At 42.9% G+C, this 20,504-nt stretch overlaps 2 non-coding genes across 2 annotated transcripts; one reads left to right on the plus strand and one right to left on the minus strand.

The window, feature by feature from the left end:
• Positions 1–7,681: 7,681 nt before the first annotated feature.
• Trnaa-cgc lies at positions 7,682–7,753 on the minus strand. The gene has a single exon. It is a non-coding gene; the product is annotated as a tRNA-Ala (tRNA).
• Positions 7,754–7,871: 118 nt separating this feature from the next.
• On the plus strand, positions 7,872–7,943 carry Trnaw-cca. The gene has a single exon. It is a non-coding gene; the product is annotated as a tRNA-Trp (tRNA).
• Positions 7,944–20,504: the final 12,561 nt, after the last annotated feature.

Consider the following 20,504-nt stretch of genomic DNA (forward strand, 5'->3'; position numbering starts at 1 on the left):
GCAAAAGTATTTTTAAAAGTATAGCAGAATACAGAGACATAATTGCCATCACCGCTGTAACCAACATAAAATGTGCACTGCTCTTCGTTGACTTCCAAAAAGCACTTGATCGAGTGAATCACAGTTTCCTTAGTGCAACGCTGAGAAAAATGGGTTTTGATGAACGAGTCGTCTATGTGATTAGGAACATTGCAACAGGCATCAGCGCCTGTGTATCAGTCAACTACAAAGAATGAAACAGCTTGAGATAAGGCGCGGCGTACCTCAGGGTAGCCCCCTCTCAATGCTCGTATTCGTCCTTTCTTTGGAACCTTTTCTCTGCAGTGTGCATGCCAGTCTAACTGGCCTCACATTATCTGGCCACCGAACAGTAATCAACGCTTATGCAGATTATGTCGGAATCGTCCTGAGAAACCCCGACGACATTTCCAAATTGGATCTGTTAATAAGAAACTACTGTAGGGTCTCCGGAGCAAGCAAGCATCAACGACAATAAAAGCAAACTTCTCAACTGGTTTCCACCACAAAATAATAGCCTGGGCCACGTCGATTACCCATTGTAAAGCTCTTGGAACAACCTTGACGAGTTTTCCGATGAAAATGGCAGCCATCAATTGGCGGAATCCATCGCACCAAATTCTTGGCACCCCAAAATCTACATCACAACATCAACCAAGTGCAGAGAGTGATTTTAATTAACGATTACCTTCTCTCCAAAAGCTACTACGCAGCCCAAATCTTCCCGCTACCGAAAATGACAGCAAAAAAGACGTCAATCATTGCCAGCTATCTGTGGAGAGGGGAAATATTCAGAGTGGACGCAACAACAGCGACTCTCGATTCCAAAAATGGAGATCTAGGCTTGGTCACCATCACAAGTAAAGCCTATGCACTTTTTATCAAAAGGACAGCACCTATCCTCAGAGAAAATACTAACTGCATTACCACCAAATTATTCGAATTAGTCAAACCGTCAAGTCTACAAGCACCAGTCTATGTACAAAAACTAAATCGCTGGCTCCAGCACATTCGGACACACTTCGTGGAACTGAGCTATCTCAGCAATGATATAACCAACTCGCGACGGATAACGACACTAGAGATTATGTGTCACAGAAAGCGAACGCAGGGGAAAAACAAATTAGTAAGAAAATATCCGCATTTCAATTGGGATGACGAATGGAAAAATAGCATTATCAGGGGGTCTACCATCTGACGTCAAATCCGCGTGGTACAAAACGGTGAATCGGATCGTCAGCACCAACGAAAGATTAAATGCAATCGCCATTTGTGAAACGAATCCCTGTTTCAAATGCACCCAAATCGACACATTACTACACAGATTTACGTGCAGTGGAAACGTAAGAAATTGACACTGGATCAGACAACAGTTGGCTTTTATTACGCCAACTTCCATAGCAAATTTTCCCCACAGTAACATTTCTCAGGCTAGAGACTAGATACTTAAAAAAAAAAAAAAAACCCTCAGTACATTGGTTAATGGGGCAATATGTAAATTACATAATTAATAATCTAGGAACTAACAGTACCACTGATTTTCATTTGAACATGAAGTGCACATTTTACAGAAGTGTAAAATATACAGACCACAAAAGAACTATGGCAATATGCTCAGAATCGTGTTTCAAGCGACCAACGTGAGTCCATTGTCTTTTTTTTTTTTTTTACTACAAAAGAAGAGGTGGGAAAAGCCTCATTGTCATTCTTTAATTTAATATAAACTTACGTTATGTTTAAGGAGAAAGTTCTCTTGCTTTACAAAACGAATAACTAGATAAACACAAGAACAAAAGAAGACGAAGAAATACATGGCTGATGAATTCTTCCTACAGTGAATTTAATTTTATGCTTCATAGGGAGTTTTATTTTGTTCACCGAATAAGGAATGACAGAAAATGTTATCAATACTCATCTGCAGGAGCGATTCTGTGACAGGCACGGGGGGGGTCGACATCGTGGTTAAGCCTCAAGTACATTGACCCCTACCCAATTTGTCCCCGCCTGCCCCATGCTCATCAGCTCAGTCTGGTAATACCAAGTATACAAATGTACACGAGTGTTTTACTATAAATCAATTTTTATGTTTCAAACAAAGTTTCTTTTGCCTTCAAGAAAAAAAAAGCTTTAAAATATAAACCAAAAAAATGTAGCGCATCTGACTCCAGATCAGAAGGTTGCGTGTTCAACTCACGTCGGGGTCACAATGAAATTTTCGTTTACGAAAGCCAAAGGCGAGTATGTCAATTTAATCAGATACCAAACGATTACAGAGAACGGACGAACAGAACCTGCTTGAAAGAGGCTACTAGTGCAATTTTCGCGTTCTGACATTAAGGTGAAGGCGCCGACTCGCACTTTCTCCAGGCGCGAAGCGTCTAGTATTTTTGTTATTTATATCGTTTAACGCTAATATATAACAGAGATAATGATTACGCAATATTTTGCTCGATTAGACGTCTTTAGCGAGGCTGAGTATAGCCGCCGGCCGGTGTGACCGAGCGGTTCTAGGCGCTTCAGTCTGGAACCACGCGACCGCTATGGTCGCAGGTTCGAATCCTGCCTCGGGCATGGATGTGTGTCATGTCCTTAGGTTAGTTAGGTTTAAGTAGTTCTAAGTTCTAGGGGACTGATGACCTCAGATGTTAAGTCCCATAATGCTCAGAGCCCTTTGAAAGATTTGAGGCTGAGTATAGTATTTTTCCCCAAGTTATCGGAATAGAAAGATTGTGAAAGGGGGTACAGCTCAGTCGCAATTGCGAGCCATCCGCCAAGCGGGACGTTCCTCCAGTGTAAGCAACGGCTGTGTCGTTGCGTCACAGGTTAGTAGAGCTGCTTGCTGCCTTGTGCTTTATTCCTTTCTTCTCGGAATATGTAAAATGAGTTTACCGAATTATCAGAGAAAGGATAGTGTAAAGTTTTCCTTTGACCGTAATCCTGTGAGGCCTTAAGCTATAGAAATCAAAGTGTGGCTAACAGAAAAAGGGGTATACATGGAGATGATATTGAGGGTATTCATTTTGTCGTTTGTTTCGAATGCTGTTTTTATTAAGATGAAATCATCTTATTTATGCACTGATATTATGGACAAATGTGGAGATGTAATGTTCAATGATTCTGATGGTACGATCAGTGCTGTTGTTGTGTCTCCTGCCGGCTTTGGTATTCGGATGGTTAGAATATTTGAGATACCAGCTGAAGAGATCAATTTCGTTCTTAAAGGATATGGCAGAGTTATCTCAGATTTTGCTGAAAAGTGGTCTGAGCCGTTTATGTTCCCTGTTCTTAATGGGGTTCGGCAGGTCAAGATAGAACTTCAAAAGCATATCCCGTCTTTCATAAATGTATGTGGATACCACGCACTTGTGATATATGATGGCCAACCTAGAACTTGTGCTTTGTGCAATCCGCCTGATCATTTTCGTGCTGAGTGTACTCGTAGGCGCGTGCCACAGATTCCCGTCGGCGAGGCTGTCCTACGCAGATGCAGCGGTCATCCTAAATTTCTCTGCACAGGGCCCGGAAGCATAGATGCAAGGCGACTTGTATCCAAATGTAGGCCAAAGCTCTAGTATAGTAGCTATCTCTGACAATACAGCTCTTTCTTTCGCCGCCTTGGAATGTGCTGAATCGCCGTCCACCGTACTTGAGGCTGGACAGCTGTTACTTGAACAGGTTTCTGCGACGAATAAATCTCATACAGGATCCTCAAGCAACAATACCGACAGTGCGGTAACGGTGCCATCTCCGTCACCAAGTGGAAAGGTGGTCGGAGCAGGATTACCTGATGAGACTCAGACGTCCGTAGCAACAGAGGAGAGGGACCACGGAAAGCCAATAACTGGACAAGAACCGAACCAAAGCCAAAGGACTACAGATACAAACTGTGCCAAAAGCCAACCCATCTACACGGAGTGAAATGATCCTTGCTGATGAGTGCTTACCCGGGAACGATACCACGGCCACATCACCGACATCGCCTTTGAGGTCGCCAACGCAGTCACGCTCGTAGCCTCCGAAGAAATCTAAAAAGAACAAGGAAAGACGGCTCGCACACCAAGCGGCGGAGAGTTTGGCTCCGGCAGTGCGGGACAGTTTGCGAAAAAATTGTCGAAAGTGACCGAGATAAGAACGACATTGCGATGGAACAAGACCAGGACACGGCGACGTGATAACACGCATGGAAGACTATGACAGCGCACGAGGCGCAGGCGGAACTCAGCACGGACATGCCAAACCTGACAGTCGCTCTGACTGGGCAGACGACGTCAGCTAACAGACGGACCAGGAAATGCAAGAACTCCACGATGCGGACACTAAACGTACGGACGACACTGTTCACGGATACTTGAGTACTTGACCAGTAACGATGGGAGTCGAATTGTTTCTACCTGTTTCACTCCCTCAAATTCCTAAATGACACTGTAACAAATATATAATGTCATTACGCTTAACATAAACAGGATCCAGAAGAAACTAAGGTGTATGCTTTAAAAGAATTTTTATATGTTAGATACGGATGTTGCTCTCCTACAGGAAGTTACTATTAAGAACTTGCATGCTCTCGGTTTTCAGGCGATTTTAAATATAGCCGAAGAAAATGCGCGTGGTACAGCAATTTTAATGAAAGATGGGATAGAGGCCAAAGATGTTGCTTATTTAGAATCTGGACGAGGCATTTGTTGCAGGATTTTTAATACTGCAATCAATCAATGTATATGTTCCGTCTGGTAACAATCTCAGAGCAGAAAGGGCCACGTTTTTTAAAAGTGATATTGTGTATTTGCTTAAGGCCAATCCCATAGAGGTTTTAATTGGTGGAGTCTGGAATTGTGTCCTGCACAGAAAGGACCAGTTCCCAAATTTCAACTTCTCCAAGGATCTTGATGGACTCGTTACCAATATGGGGTGGAAAGATGATTGGGAAAAATGGTATCCCTCTTTTGTGACATATACACATTTTACTGCTACGTCGCAAAGCAGGATCGACAGAATTTATGTTACTACAAATTTAACTAACAAAATTAGTGCCATTGAAACGATATCTGCAGCGTTTTCCTATCATATAGCAGTGAAATGTAGCGAAGCAGAAAACGTACTGGGGCCGTACTACTTGGAAACGTAATATTAATATGCTCCGCGACACTGACCTTACTGCACAGATCTCCTCTTCTTCGCAGACTTTGCTTCGATTATGCCGCAAATGTAGGACCAGTATCGAATGGTGGACATTCTGCGCCAAACGAAAACTCAAATCGACATTGATAGCTTACGGAAGAGAAAGAGCAAGGCGGCAGAAAGCAAAGGCCGACACTCGTTTGCATGAGCTCTATGACCGGCTTATGTCCCAAGATACGATACGTGAAATAAAGAAGTTCAAGGCTAAATTCTTAACCTTAAGCGAATGCAGCTACAGGGGTTGAAAATTAAATTACACGAACAGACAATTCTGGAGGAGGAGAACCCTTCTCTCTTCCATTTAATGGAACACTAGAAGAATAGAAGGACCTTTGTCCAGAGTCTTAGAACTGCCGATAAAGTTTTTGTTCCGTTAGTATAAGATATTTTACTGAGACTTATAGTTTTTATGAACTTTTATACAGTGAACAATTTGAACAGTGCTTTTTCAGGAAACTAATTCAAAAGAGTGGCCTACACGATATGTTTACTGAAGACCAAACTAGGAGTCTTATAACAGGCATAATGTGTGATGATGTGTTCGATGTAATTAAAAGTGCGCCCGCCAGGAAGTCGCCAGGCCCCGATGGACTGCCCATTGAGTTTTATCAAACGTTTTGGCACAATATAGGCATTAAATTTACGGAGGTAGTTAACGATGTGGGAAGTGCAGCGACATTTCCCGCAGAATTTAAAGAATGTGAGACAGTACTGCTTCCTAAAGGAAGAAATACAGCAATAAAGGAATTACCCAAAATGCGATCCATATGCCGCATGAACTCTGATTATAACATTATTTCAAGGGCGATGAAGGAACGATTGGGACCAGTCCTGCAGCATATAATCGGCGATCGTCAGCCGTGTCTCCTGGCCGCAATCGACACAATAACTCACCGTTTTATTTGTCAGGGTTTTCAAGACATATGGAATATGGTGAAGACCCAGGTTGCATTCCTCAAGAGAAGTGACGTAAGGGAAATTACCTTAAAGGAATTAATATTCCCAGCAGACTTTTACTTTCCGGTCCAAAAACAAAATGCAATAAAACTTCTGTCAATTATGTTATACACAAGAAGGGTACGGACTGTGTACAGGAATACACGGACTATGTACAGGGAGAGTTTTACAAAATATCTTGGAGACCAGACCATAGCAAAAACTGTGGTCATATGTTGCACCTTCTGTTCCAGAAGAAATGAATAGGGTGACTAGTCAAAACTAATTGACTGGTTGAGCATTGGCTGCGTGCTTAAGTAGGGGACTGCTGTTGAGGGTGAAGTACGGTGAGGACTTTGTGGGCCCCGCGGCCGCTACGGTAGCCGTGAAGGCCCAGCAAAACCCTGAGACAGCAATGCAGGGGCCACAAAAACACACGACGATACAGGAAACAAAGAAATTAAATATGCCGACAAGTGGCACTTACTTCCATTGAAACTCAATGTGCAACTCATTGTACGTATGAAGATAAATTTGGATGTAAAAAAAAAAAAAAACAAACAAATATACACGTCTAGTCCGTCAATTTATGTACGAGGGACACCTACGTGGAATCCCAGTGGTGATACTTAAAGGTAAAATTTTGGTTCCTACGAAATGTTTTTCAATTTTTACTTTCGTTTCAATTCATGGGAAATGTTATTGTTTTTCTCACCAGTAATCATGGGCGACACTAAATGATGCCCGACAAGAGGTAGTATTTTTTTCCTTTTCTGATTGTAAATGCTAATATTTACTTCACCAATTCTATTTAAAACAAATAAAATTAAATATCAAACAAGATTAAATGTATATAAGAAAAGCACACACAATCTCATGCCACTTAAAGAAAATGATTAATTTTTATTTTCTCCTGCAAGAAACACTGAAGTAAATGGGGGAAAATCTTTAAGACTTCTAGAATACATAGAAATAATTTAAAAAAAACCACACCAAACCAAATTTATATTTCAGTTAATATGCTTTGCAGCAAAGGAAAAACCGCTCACAAATTTAATTTTCACAGGAAGATGTTCCTATTCCGTCAACTGCTCCCATTTCTGAAGAAAAAATGTGGTTAACAAAAAAATAAAGTGTATAAGGCGCCCTACTTGAAATCAGATTCCCTCTGGGAGCATAGGTCCGACACCTGCCGACTGTAGGAAAAAAAAAAAAAGCAGTCGTAGAACATTCGACTGCAGATCAAGAGGTCCCCGGTTCAATCCCAGGTCCCCTCTTCATTTTTGAATAACTCGAAAAAAAATGACGATTGTCGATATGAGTTGCAAATATATGTTTGAGATGCACTCCGCACGCCATACCGAAGGCTTTGGAGCAATATTTCAATGGGGGGATCGCAGCCCAGAGTCTTGCAGATCATCGTCCTCCCGCTATGAGGTCGAACTGTACGAAATCCACTTGCTTGGGGGAAGAATCATGTACACTGAATTTTATAGAATATGGTGATAGGCAAAAGTTTTCATGTACTGCTGCACGGAGAAACAAAAATTGGAGGAGCTGGGATTTGAACCCAGGACTTTCTGCATGCGAAGCAGACACTCTACCACTGAGTTACTACCCCGCCAGAGCAAGTACATCTGGAACGAGTGTCTCGTGGATCCTACTGTCATTATTTCTTAGGTTTGAATGGTACAGTAAGTGTTCGAGGAACCTATTCATGAAATGGCCTAAGCAGTGTCGACTCCGTGGCGCAACGGTAGCGCGTCTGACTCCAGATCAGAAGGTTGTGTGTTCAAATCACGTCGGGGTCACAACGAAATTTTCGTTTACGAAAGCCATAGGCGAGTATGTCAGTTTAATCAGATACCAAACGATTACAGAGAACGGACCAACAGAACCTGCTTGAAAAAAGCTACTAGTGCAATTTTCGCATTGTGACACTAAGGTGAAAGCGCCGACTCGCACTTTCTCCAGGCGCGAAGTATCTAGTATTTTTGATATTTATATCGTTTAACGCTACTATGTAACAGAGATAATGATTACGTAATATTTTGCTCGATTAGATGTCTTTAGCCAGGCAGAGTATAATATTTTTCCTTAAGTTATGGGAATAGGAAGATTGTGAAAGGGGGTGTAGCTCAGTCAGTCAGCCGGCGGCTGCGCTGGAGGTCGGACGTGCCGTGCTGTGTGCTGCGCTGCGTTAGCGTGGTAAGCCTCTGCTCTTGGTGCAACGCGTCGCTGTCTATAGTGTTTGTGTAGAAATGGAAACGAATTAAGAGAGGTCCCAACCGCAACGAAAAGATACACTGAAATTTACGTTTGATCGTAACTTTGCCCGACCGAAATCATTTGATGTTGAACAGTGGTTAGAGGTTGATGTTAAAATAGGACTTGATGATATTAGCGGCATCCATTTTTCGATTATGAGCAGTGTTGTTTCCGTCAAACTTGTCCAGAGTTGTGTGAAACGATTGTTCAATCTTGTGGTGGCGTCATGAAATTTAAACATTCTGACGGCAATGTTGGGGAGATCATCGTTGCAAATGCTGGTCTAGGTATTCTAACCGTACGAGTCTTTTAACTTCCCTTTGAAATAACAAGTGACCAGATAAATGCTGGTATTTCTCCATACGGTAAAGTATTGAGTAATATTGCCGAATGGTTGTCTGCTGCACACAAATTCCTTGTTTTGAATGGTGTGCGCCAATTAAAAGTCGAATTTTGAAGCACATTCCGTCTTTTATAAACGTCTGCGGCTATAGTACTGTTGTGATGTACGATGACCAACCGAAAAGTGAGCTGTCTGCAACTTACCAGGCCACGTTCTTGCAGAATGTCTTCAAAGGCGAGTGGCGCAGCTCCCCAAAGGCGATGCCGCTAGACCCTCTGCTATGCCAACACTGCCCGTGACGTATGTAGCCGTGGCGCGTGGCCCTGTCTGAAGAAAACCAATCCCCCTCCGAAGAAGTATCTGCTTCTGCCGTTGTCACTATGGAATTGCCCAATGAGGCAATGGATACGGAAGCGACCTCAGTCGCCTCCAGTAGTGCTGCTCTGCATCCTGAAGCTTCTTTAGGAGATGTCAAAAACCTACCAGGTTCAATTAAAACGGACTTGCCACCATTTGCTTCTAGTGGTGCTACTTCGCACCCTGAAGCTTCTTTAGAAACTGACCACAGCCCCTCGGGAGCAATGAAAACAGACCCGTCATCAGCCACTTCAACTAGTGTTACTTCGCAACCTGAGGGCTCTTCAGGTACTGACTAAAGTCTACTGAGAGGCGCCTCTCCCAAGAAATCTAAAAAGCCGCGAGGGATTAGCCGAGCGGTCTTAGGCGCTGCAGTCATGAACTGTGGGCTGGTCCCGGCGGAGGTTCGAGTACTCCCTCGGGCACGGGTGTGTGTGTTTGTCCTTAGGATAATTTAGGTTAAGTAGTGTGTAAGCTTAGGGACTTATGACCTTAGAAGTTAAGTCCCATAAGATTTCACACACATTTCCTTTCGAAATAGAAAAAACGGAGGATCGTGCACTAAGGTGCAGAACAGACGCGTGAACAGGGGAAGCAAACAGGGGGAAAATAGGCCAGTCTTCATATGAGAACTCTAAATGCAGTCAGCAGTCAGCTAAATAAGACCCATTGATGCTGGAAAATGTATCAGGTTCTGTCTGTTTGCATATGGATGACGTAGCAGTTTCCCAAATCGAAGATAAAGGTCACCAGAATAAACCTGAAAATAGTGAAACACTAAATGACGAACCGATGAGAGATCTGTCTACTCCGTGGGCAGTCTATTTCGGTGAAACTACAGCGGAGGAAGAAATGGGCACGTCAGGAGCCGTTACAGTTACCACGATGGCCACAAAGCAGGGTGACACCATTATGAATGTCATCTCCGCGACAGATACTGCCCCAGACAAAGAGAAGCCGACTGATCCTCTCTCAAGTCATGAATATTTCTAAACTGAACAGTGTACTGACTTTTGTCCATATGTCTATCAGTTAGGATTTCTTAATGTTTTTTTTTAAGCAACTTCTTGTTAGAGTTTTTCCTAAATATACTTCTGCTTTGGCGAACGTAGTTCCGTCGCGGGCCTATAAGATCGCTACGCTGAGTATCAACAAAATTTGAAAGATTTCCTTTGTGCAGCTGATGTGGATATATTGTTTTTACAAGAAGTAGCAAACATCAAACTTGACTTCATACAAGGGTATAATGCTATAGTCAATCCTGGAATCGGATGTGAATTGGGTACTGCATTTATTTTCAAAGAGGGCATCAGAATTAAAGACACACAAATCTGCCGAACGGCTGAGGTATTGCCGGCATCTTTCATAACAGCAGGATCATAAATGTCTATGCCCCATCTGGTTCTACCAATCGGCGCCAAAGTGCACAGTTTTTTAAGGAATTGTTCCTTTGTTTGGTGTACGCTGCATCCATACCTTCCTTGGAGGCGACTTTAACAGTGTTATTCATGCCGAAGACCAAACTCCGAACTTTAACAAATCGCCATAACTGGAACGGACCCTAACAGACCTCCGTTTAACTGATTGGTGGGAGCAAAAACACAAACCGCACCCGGCTTTACCCACCTCACTAATCCTTCAGCAAGCCGGTAAGATCGAATATATGTTTAGCCCAATCTGAAACACCGCATCGTGCAGTCTGAAGTTTGTATATGCAGCATGGTCTGAGATAACGGTTGGTCAGAGTGTTTCAAAAATGACCGGTATATTTGAAACGGCAATAAAAACTAAACGAGCAGCGATAGAAATACACCGTTTGTTGCAATATGCTTGGGACAACAGTACATTTTCAGGCAGACAAACTTTCGAAATTACAGTAGTTACAATTTTCAACAACAGATGGCGCTGCAAGTTATGTGAAAGATACAGTCTGTGGGTGCGCCATTCTGTACGTCGTCTTTCTGCTGTAAGCGTGTGCTGTTCACAACGTGCAAGTGTGCTGTAGACAACATGGTTTATTCCTTAGAACAGAGGATTTTTCTGGTGTTGGAATTCCACCGCCTAGAACACAGTGTTGTTGCAACAAGACGAAGTTTTCAACGGAGGTTTAATGTAACCAAAGGACCGAAAAGCGATACAATAAAGGATCTGTTTGAAAAATTTCAACGGACTGGGAACGTGACGGATGAACGTGCTGGAAAGGTAGGGCGACCGCGTACGGCAACCACAGAGGGCAACACGCAGCTAGTGCAGCAGGTGATCCAACAGCGGCCTCGGGTTTCCGTTCGCCGTGTTGCAGCTGCTGTCCAAATGACGCCAACGTCCACGTATCGTCTCATGCGCCAGAGTTTTCACCTCTATCCATACAAAATTCAAACGCGGCAACCCCTCAGCGCCGCTACCATTGCTGCACGAGAGAGATTCGCTAACGATATAGTGCACAGGATTGATGACGGCGATATGCATGTGGGCAGCATTTGGTTTACTGACGAAGCTTATTTTTACCTGGACGGCTTCGTCAATAAACAGAACTGGCGCATATGGGGAACCGAAAAGCCCCATGTGCAGTCCCATCGTCCCTGCATCCTCAAAACGTACTGGTCTGGGCCGCCATTTCTTCCAAAGGAATCATTGGCCCATTTTTCAGATCCGAAACGATTACTGCATCACGCTATCTGGACATTCTTCGTGAATTTGTGGCGGTACAAACTGCCTTAGACGACACTGCGAACACCTCGTGGTTTATGCAAGATGGTGCCCGACCACATCGCACAGCCGACGTCTTTAATTTCCTGAATGAATATTTCGATGATCGTGTGATTGCTTTGGGCTATCCGAAACATACAGGAGGCGGCGTGGATTGGCCTCCCTATTCGCCAGACATGAACCCCTGTGACTTCTTTCTGTGGGAACACTTGAAAGACCAGGTGTACCGCCAGAATCCAGAAACAATTGAACAGCTGAAGCAGTACATCCCATCTGCATGTGAAGCCATTCCGCCAGACACGTTGTCAAAGGTTTCGGGTAATTTCATTCAGAGACTACGCCATATTATTGCTACGCATGGTGGATATGTGGAAAATATCGTACTATAGAGTTTCCCAGACCGCAGCGCCATCTGTTGTTGACAATTGTAACTACTGTAATTTCGAAAGTTTGTCTGCCTGAAAATTTACTGTTGTCCCAAGCATATTGCAACAAACGGTGTATTTCTATCGCTGCTCGTTTAGTTTTTATTGCCGTTTCAAATATACCGGTCATTTTTGAAACACCCTGTATATGCACATTAAATATGGAACGACAAGGAATCTGTCGATATAAAGGGCTGTGGAAATTTAATGTTACACACTTAAAAATTCCTACCTGTCACGAAGCCTTTCTCACTACTTGGAGAACCTGCGAGACAAACTCGCGTCCTACAACTCGACTCTGTATTGGTGGCTCAAATCCTCCAAACCTCAGATCCGCAGATCCGGAGATGTTTCATCAGCTACTCCCAGGAGAAGAGCTTTTGGCATAAAAGAACGATAGAATTTTACTTTCACTGTCTCCGAGAACTCCACCTGCAAGGTGCTTCAGCTATTGGGAACCATGAAAGAATTAAAAAAAAAGTCCAGGCAAAAATACTGACATTAAGGCAACGACAGCTTGAAGGTTACCAAATAAGATCAAGAGCAGAGACTATGGCACAAAAAGAAGCCACTTCGGTATATCATGTGATTCGTGAAACTAATAGAGGATTCCGAAAAAATCCTGACTGAGCTTAAAACTGATAATGGAACCACCTTGACAACACACAACTAAATAAAAGCGGAAATACTAACCCATTTCGACCACTTGTTTTCAGCTAAGGTAGTAGACGAAGATGCACAGGATGAGTTACCGACCCACCTACAAGGAAGAGTTAGTAACGCGTACGCGGAAGCTTTTATAGCAGAGTCGACCGAAGACGATGTAGAGTATGCTGGTTATCAAAGCGCAAAAAATAAATCCCCTGGAGCCGACGAATACCAGCAGAGTTTTACGAAGTCTTCTGGGCACATACAAAACATAGAATTACATGCATCATTTAGTTTTAGAAGACAACGAGATTAAAATCGTCTCATCATTTTCTACAGCAGTCCTCAACGAGGTGATGAGAGGGACTAACTTGCCGGCAGACCTCAAGGAAGGCAGAATTGTCTTGGTTCCCAAACATAAACGCCGAAAGAAGCTTGATCATTATCGTCCGATAACTTTACTGAACTTCGATTACAAAACTTTCGCCAGAGCACTAAATAGCAGACTGACGACGGTGGCGAAAAAGGTGGTCAAAAATCATCGATCCTGTCTCCCTGGTCAGTCCATTGTGACACCCATCTCGGAATTTAGAGACATTATCTCAATAGCATCGGTCACTAACGTGAACTGTGCACTCCTATTTGTCGACTTTTGTAAAGCGTTCGATCGCGTGCGTCGTGACTATCTCATACACTTCCTGCAGCACTGTGGACTGAATGACAGCGTCATTGCTGTCGTACGACACTTGATACTGGAGTCAGAACGAAGGTTAGCGTCAATGGACAGCTCTCGCAGCCTATCGAGATTCAAAGAGGGGTGCCGCAGGGGAGCCCCCTCTCCATGCTATTGTTCGTACTGGCGCTCTAACCCTTACTACGCTCCATCGACGATAAACTGACCGGCCTGACCACGGCCGGTACTTCTTTTGTGGTTCGCGCTTACGCCGATGATGTCGGGGTTTTAATACGGGCCGAAGAAGAAATACACATCCTTAAATCCGCAATTGATGATTACTGCCGCCCCTCTGGAGCACAAATGAACGTCGATAAATGCAGATTCGTCAACATCCGTGGACTGGAGAACGTAACTGTCCCGTGGGCTCAAACTGCAGAAAACCACTGAAAATGTGTGCCAAAAATTGGCGGCGGATCGCCGATAACATGCAAGGAGATATTCGCGAAAACAACTGGCGGTCTATCAATCTGCTTCAACGTATTCGTCTCCACGACACTTACATTTACAGTAAAGCCTACTACATGGCCGAAGTTTTTCCGATTCCATAGTTACAGGCGAAACGACTTATGAAAATCTCAACCGTTTTCTCTGGAAAGGGAACATGTTTAAACCGAAATATACCACGTTGGCCCTGCCGAGGAAAGCTGGAGAACTCAATTTACCAGACATCGACAGAAAGTGTACGGCCTTTTACATCAAATGCATTACCACGTTGTTGAGGAAGGAACCACTCAGTGTAACTCACTGGCTCTTCCAATTTTTACGTCCTGTAGACCTCCGTCCACCCACTGCTGTAGGAAAAATCAATTTTAAACTAAAACATGTCCGGTACTATTATCTCCAAGTAAGTTACATCGGAGGCACCGTTGTTCACAGGACAGATTTATCGACGAAGGTTCTGCTCGACAGATGGCATCAAACTACGATACACCACCCCATGGAACTCAAACACCCAAGTGTCCAATGGATGGCGCAACATCAGTTTATCCATCCATACTTCCGCTGTGGCCTCCATGTGGTACCAGGTTGTTAACAGTGTTATCCCTACAAACGAACGATTGCACCGAATAGGCTTACACAAAAGTGATCGATGGGAGCGTTGTGTCCTGGTCGACACCTTACGCCACAGATTTATGTGCGGGGCCATCTAATTAACTGGAAGTGGCTGCAACAACGTTTCGGTCTTTTAACTCGCAGCAGTGCAGCCAGTCACTCCACAGTATTTACTCCTCTGGCCAGACACCACATATTATCCTGCAACCAAGAACAATACTGTGATGTGGCTACTGGGACATTATGTGACATATGAGATCATCGTCGCCGTTGTGGTAAATAACGTAAATTTTGAAACTTACATGCTAACAGCACAATGGCAAATGAAACAGTTCACCGCAGTCAAAAAGAACTTTGGCAACATGATAGACATTATTTTTAAAAAGCAAGGAGTTGGATAAAACCTACTCACTACTCGCTGGTACCATTCCACGTAAACGACCGGACCTTCAGATTCAACAATAAGAGCACTTCAGCAGCGACAGGCACCGATTTCTGAATACGGATTCTCAGACAAATCCTCACGAGAATATATAAAGAAAGAAAAAATACAAGCAGCAAGCCAACGAAAAAACAAGGGAAGAAAGTAGTTAATGCGTCAAAAAAAAAAAAAAAAAATAAAATAAAATAAATTAAAAACAAAATAAAATTAAACTGAAACAAAATGAGAGACTCCGTGGCGCAACGGTAGCGCGAGCGCGTCTGACTCCAGATCAGAAGGTCACAATGAAATTTTCGTTTACGAAAGCCATAGGCGAGTATGTCAATTTAATCAGATACCAAACGATTACAGAGAACGGACGAACAGTGCCTGCTTGAAAGAGGCTACTAGTGCAATTTTCGCGTTCTGACATTAAGGTCAAGGCGCCGACTCGCACTTTCTTCAGGCGCGAAGCGTCTAGTATTTTTGTTATTTATATCGTTTAACGCTAATATGTAACTGAGAGATAATGATTACTCAATATTTTGCTCGATTAGACGTCTTTAGCCAGGCAGAGTATAATATTTTTCCTTAAGTTATGGGAATAGAAAGATCGTGGAAGGGGGTATAGCTCAGTCGTAGAGCATTCTACTGAAGATCGAGAGGTCCCCGGTTCAATCTCGGGTGCACCTTTCATTTTTCAGTATCTCGGAAAAAAAAAAAAAACAAATGACGATTGTCGCGGTGAGTTGCAAATACATGTTTGAGATGCTCTCCGCACACCATACCGAAGGCTTTGGAGCAAATTTCAATGGGGGGGATCGCAGCTCAGGGTCTTGCAGGTCATCGTCCTCCCGCCATGAGGTCGAACTGTACGAAATCCACTAGCTTGGGGGAAGAATCTTGTACACTGAATTTTATAGAATATGGTGATAGGCAGAAGTTTTCATGTACTGCTGCACGGAGATACAAAACTTGGAGGAGCTGGAATTTGTTCCCAGAACTTTCTGAATGCGAAGCAGACACTCTACCAATTTATTGCTTTTTTGGCCACTTTTTTTTGTCTTTTAAGAAGCGTATCAATAGGCGGCAGACGGGGTCAAAGAGGGCAGGGGTCGAAAAACTCTAGGCCTGGCCACGATGACCCCGCCATGCCTCCCACAGAATTGCTTCTTCAGTGCATTTTAGATGTTATATAAAAGCGGTTATATTCCTGTGTGTGCTTCGCCTGCTATTTTTATTGTGGTGTTTAACATTGATTGAACGACGTGTGCCTGGATGTGTCGCTTTTAAAGGTTGTCGTTCAAGTTATGATTCAAAAGTGAGTCGAATAGCAAACATCTTATTACATTTCGTGAATATACATCATGCATTTCATTTGATACTCATTGGTGTGGGCACAGGTAACAGAAAAGGATAAAAAAAGAGAGGCATTTCCTTCATTCGTGAAAGTAAATCTCATACTTAATTTCTTCAGGACCCCTGTAATAGTAACTTTAGTGTTAGACTTCGTTTTTTAACCAACACCATTTCTTTCGAGTAAAATGGTCAACATGTTTCCATATTTTTTCTGTGATCCTCATGTTGTTCAACTTTGCTGTATTCCATTTTCATAAAAAGCTTGAATTCCTTTTCGTTGTCACCACCTATTTTATTGATAATGTAAATTACAAAGTGTTGCATTAACCAGTGTATTGCATTATTTTTAGTTTTGGGGTAGTATTTAATTTCAGACCTAACAATTTGGTGACATTCGTTGCAGAAGTGCAAGATTGTTCCTGATCCAAATCCAATTGTTGAAGTTTCCACAACATGTGAATCTACGAAGCTCGGTGTCAACCAGTTTACACTGCTGACATAAGGGGATTTCAGCTTTCCCGATGTTGTAAAGCCGTTCGTTGGTGCTAATAATATTGTTAACGGCGTTATACCATGCCGTTATGATGTGTGAATTGAGCCCGTTAAATATAATATTCTCCCAGATTGCATCCCAGTTGCAACTCATGTATTTCGTTGCAATTTTGTTTTGGCCCTCATTTTGCTGTCTTCCTCTCATGGTATTTCTAGCTGTAATGTTCAGTGAAGTTTTGAGTTTCCCGTTAACATAGCTCAATTCTGTGTAGAAGATCCTAGCGCAGTCGGGAGCTAATTTTTCGTACGTCTGCCAGTGGCTGAAGGCTTTTTGGTTCGGCACATCGAAACAGTTAGGTAGTGATGCTCCCTGGATTGGCGTGAAATACGATTAAGGATTTTTTTAATGAAAAGCGCAGAAGCTTTGTTGCGTATGTCCACCAGTCCGAGGCCTCCATTTCTAGGATGTAATGTCGCAGTTCTGAGGTTAACCCTGAAGATTTCCCCCTTCCATAAAAAAATTTGCAACTCTCGACATCATTTTCTGTGCGATCAACTTGGGCAAAGGGAAAATTTGTGCCATATAGAATGCCTTTGAGATGATGCATAAGTTGATGAACTTGACCCTCTGAACCTGGTTCATAAGTCGGTGTGAGTTCTCAATGAGTCCCCCTTGAACCTTCGTTACAACCTCTTTCCAGTTGATGGCTGTCATCCTCATCGGACAAGCCGCCAGGATTGTCCCCAGGGTTTTATGGATGGTAACTGACTTCGCCCAATCGATCCGTATCTGGTCGAGACCCCTCAGGCTCAGGATTGTACTTTTTTTTTCCTTTCCTTGTCACTCCCGATGCGCTGCAGTAGCTTTGAAGAATGGCCCTTGTCGGACTACATCATCTTGCTCTCTTATGACGACACCAACATCGTTGGCATAGGCTCTTATTACAGTTTTCCTGCCAGTTATAGTTATGCCCATTAACCTGTCGAACATTTCTTAAAAAGGGCTCTAATGACACAAAAAACAAAAACATAGATAAGGGACTTCCTTGGGGGATGCCGCGTCCTATTTGAATTTGCCATGTGAACTGACAGTTGACGGCTAGTTTAGCGTTCAGACCAGTAGCAATGTTTTTTATAACATTAACGGTTCTGTGAACGAAGCCCATTTTTGTCAGTACCTCAAACAGGAAACTGTTATTCACCTAGTCGAAAGCCTTATTAAAATCTATAAAAAGTAGAGCACTTTTCATACTGGAAACTGATGCTAGGGCGATGATGTGTCTATATTCAGCAGTGGTATTAAAAATACTTCTATTTGCTGCGGACGACTTATGTTGATTGATTAATCTGTTGTTGATCGGGAAAGTCTCTTTTTTAAAATCCTGCATACTATTTTATAGTGCGAGTTTAAAAGTGGAATGGGACGGTAATTGCTTAAACTTTTTGCCCTTTACTTTTCGGTATAAGAACAATTCTTCTGCCTTTAAAATCTCTTCGGTACTGACTTCAGAAAAGATTTCGTCGTTTTCAGAACTTGTCAATTGTGGGGATAAAACACTGATAAACTCTTGCAGAGACCTCTCGTGAGGTGGGCTGGAAGAATATAATTCGTAATAGTACTTGTATACTTCATTTAGAAACTCCTTCTGAGATGTTTGTGTTATTGCATTGGATGTTTGAATTTCACTGATGACAGTTCTTTCCCTATTCTTTGCAGGCCTAAGCAGATGATATAAGGATGGTGTTTCATCATCTACCACCGACTTCGCCTTTGACTTCAGTTTTAAGCCTCCCATTTGTTGTCTTTTTATGGCGAGTAATTTCGCTTTGGTCTGTTTTATGTCTTGTAAGCGAATGTTTGACACGTTTGCCTGTTCATAGAGGTCCCGCAACAATCTGCAATAAAATTCCATACTGTTTAACTCCCGCGCTCTTTCTCTGCTGTATCTGACACACACTTTTCTCAGTCTCGGCTTTGCAACCTTAATCCACCAGTCTAATACTGTGGGGTGCCTGTCGATCGGTCGCAGACGTAAGGTCCACGCTTCCGATACTGCGTCTGCCAAATCTTGCTCTTTTAAGAGAGCGACATTTAGATGCCACTGGTTCCTAAAAATCTGAATCGGCTGTGGAGCTAAATTAATGCACGCCTTCATACTGCAGTGGTCACTAAAATATACAGGTACGATTTCTGAATTAAGTAGACATCTTTCCAAGTTTTGGGAAACAAATTCTGTCTATTTTACTGCTAGAATTCTGTGTTATATATGTGTATTCGACATGCGTGGGATATTTAAGCTCCCATGCGTCCTTGCGTTTTAAGTCGTTTACTAGGCGTTTAAGTTCCAACGAACCGTTAAAAAGTGGTTGTTGACCTTTACGATTTAACACACTGTTAAAATCACCGCCCATTATAAAACTGTTTGGGTTTCGACGTAATAGATATACAATTTCCTCTTTATAAAATGCTGCCCTGTTCAGTCTATTACTTTTTCCTGAGGGCGCATATAAGTTTATAAATGTGGTACCTAAAACGTTTATACTAATTGCCCTTCCAGATCCTAATCGCTCTACTTGAGACGGGGGAATTCCTTCCCTGAGCAGAAACGCTGTTCCTGTATGTGTTTCACAAGATACGTTAACAACGGCGGTGTATCCTGCTATTACAGGTTCCGTCGTTACAACCTCCTGCAGCAAAGCGATATCGGTGCCAGAATCATACAAATATTCTTTGAGCGCAGCTAGCTTTAATTTGGATCAAATTTTATTTATATTTATCGTTGTGATAGAGTATACTTGCATCTCGAACTTGCTATTGGCCACCTGCAACTGTTGTCGAAAAACCGTAGTACTCTTGAGATGTTTAAGAATTATGAACGACTGTAGTTCTAAAAAGGATTTCATCAGTCATCGTAACACGGTTGCTAGTCGTTATTTAGTTTTCCATTGTTATCACGTACGTTAATTCTGCGGGGCTGTTCGACACTGAGTGTATCAAGAGGCTCATCCGGAGCACTTTCTCTGACAATTTCATATCTTATATTTTTCTGCGGTTTTATGTCTGACTTTTCGGTTTTTTCTTTTGCTTGGGTGCGGGAAGCAGTAAGGTACGGTTGGGGTTTGAGCGGAGGTCCTTGGAAGCCCTGAAGCCCCTGACTTGATTTTGTTTTGGCAACACTCGGTGCGGCCGCTTCAGCAGCAGTTTCTATAGGTACTTGGTTTGTAAACACTGCCTGCTGTTTACATACTACCTTCGTTTGTTGTGAAGCTTGCGACGGTGTTTGCTTATTGTCCGCTTCAGAAGTAAACACTTCCTCTTGTTTACACTCTTGTGCAGGTTGCTGTGCTGTTGTGGTGTCGCGGTGTTGTTGTTCTACCGCGTCCGCTAACTTCCCGTCTTTAAACTGCTTGGGGGACTTCTACTCTCTCGCTGCCGGCAGACGCCGTTTCATTTTCTGGCAATGAGCGAGATGTATCAGAAAATGTAACTAAATCCACTTGCATTTCGTCTTGCTGCACAAGTAGATTTTCATCGCGATCTTTCTGTTTGCGTACAGCAGGAGA

This window comes from Schistocerca americana, chromosome 3, assembly GCF_021461395.2.
Source record: "Schistocerca americana isolate TAMUIC-IGC-003095 chromosome 3, iqSchAmer2.1, whole genome shotgun sequence".
NCBI classification, from domain to species: domain Eukaryota; kingdom Metazoa; phylum Arthropoda; class Insecta; order Orthoptera; family Acrididae; genus Schistocerca; species Schistocerca americana.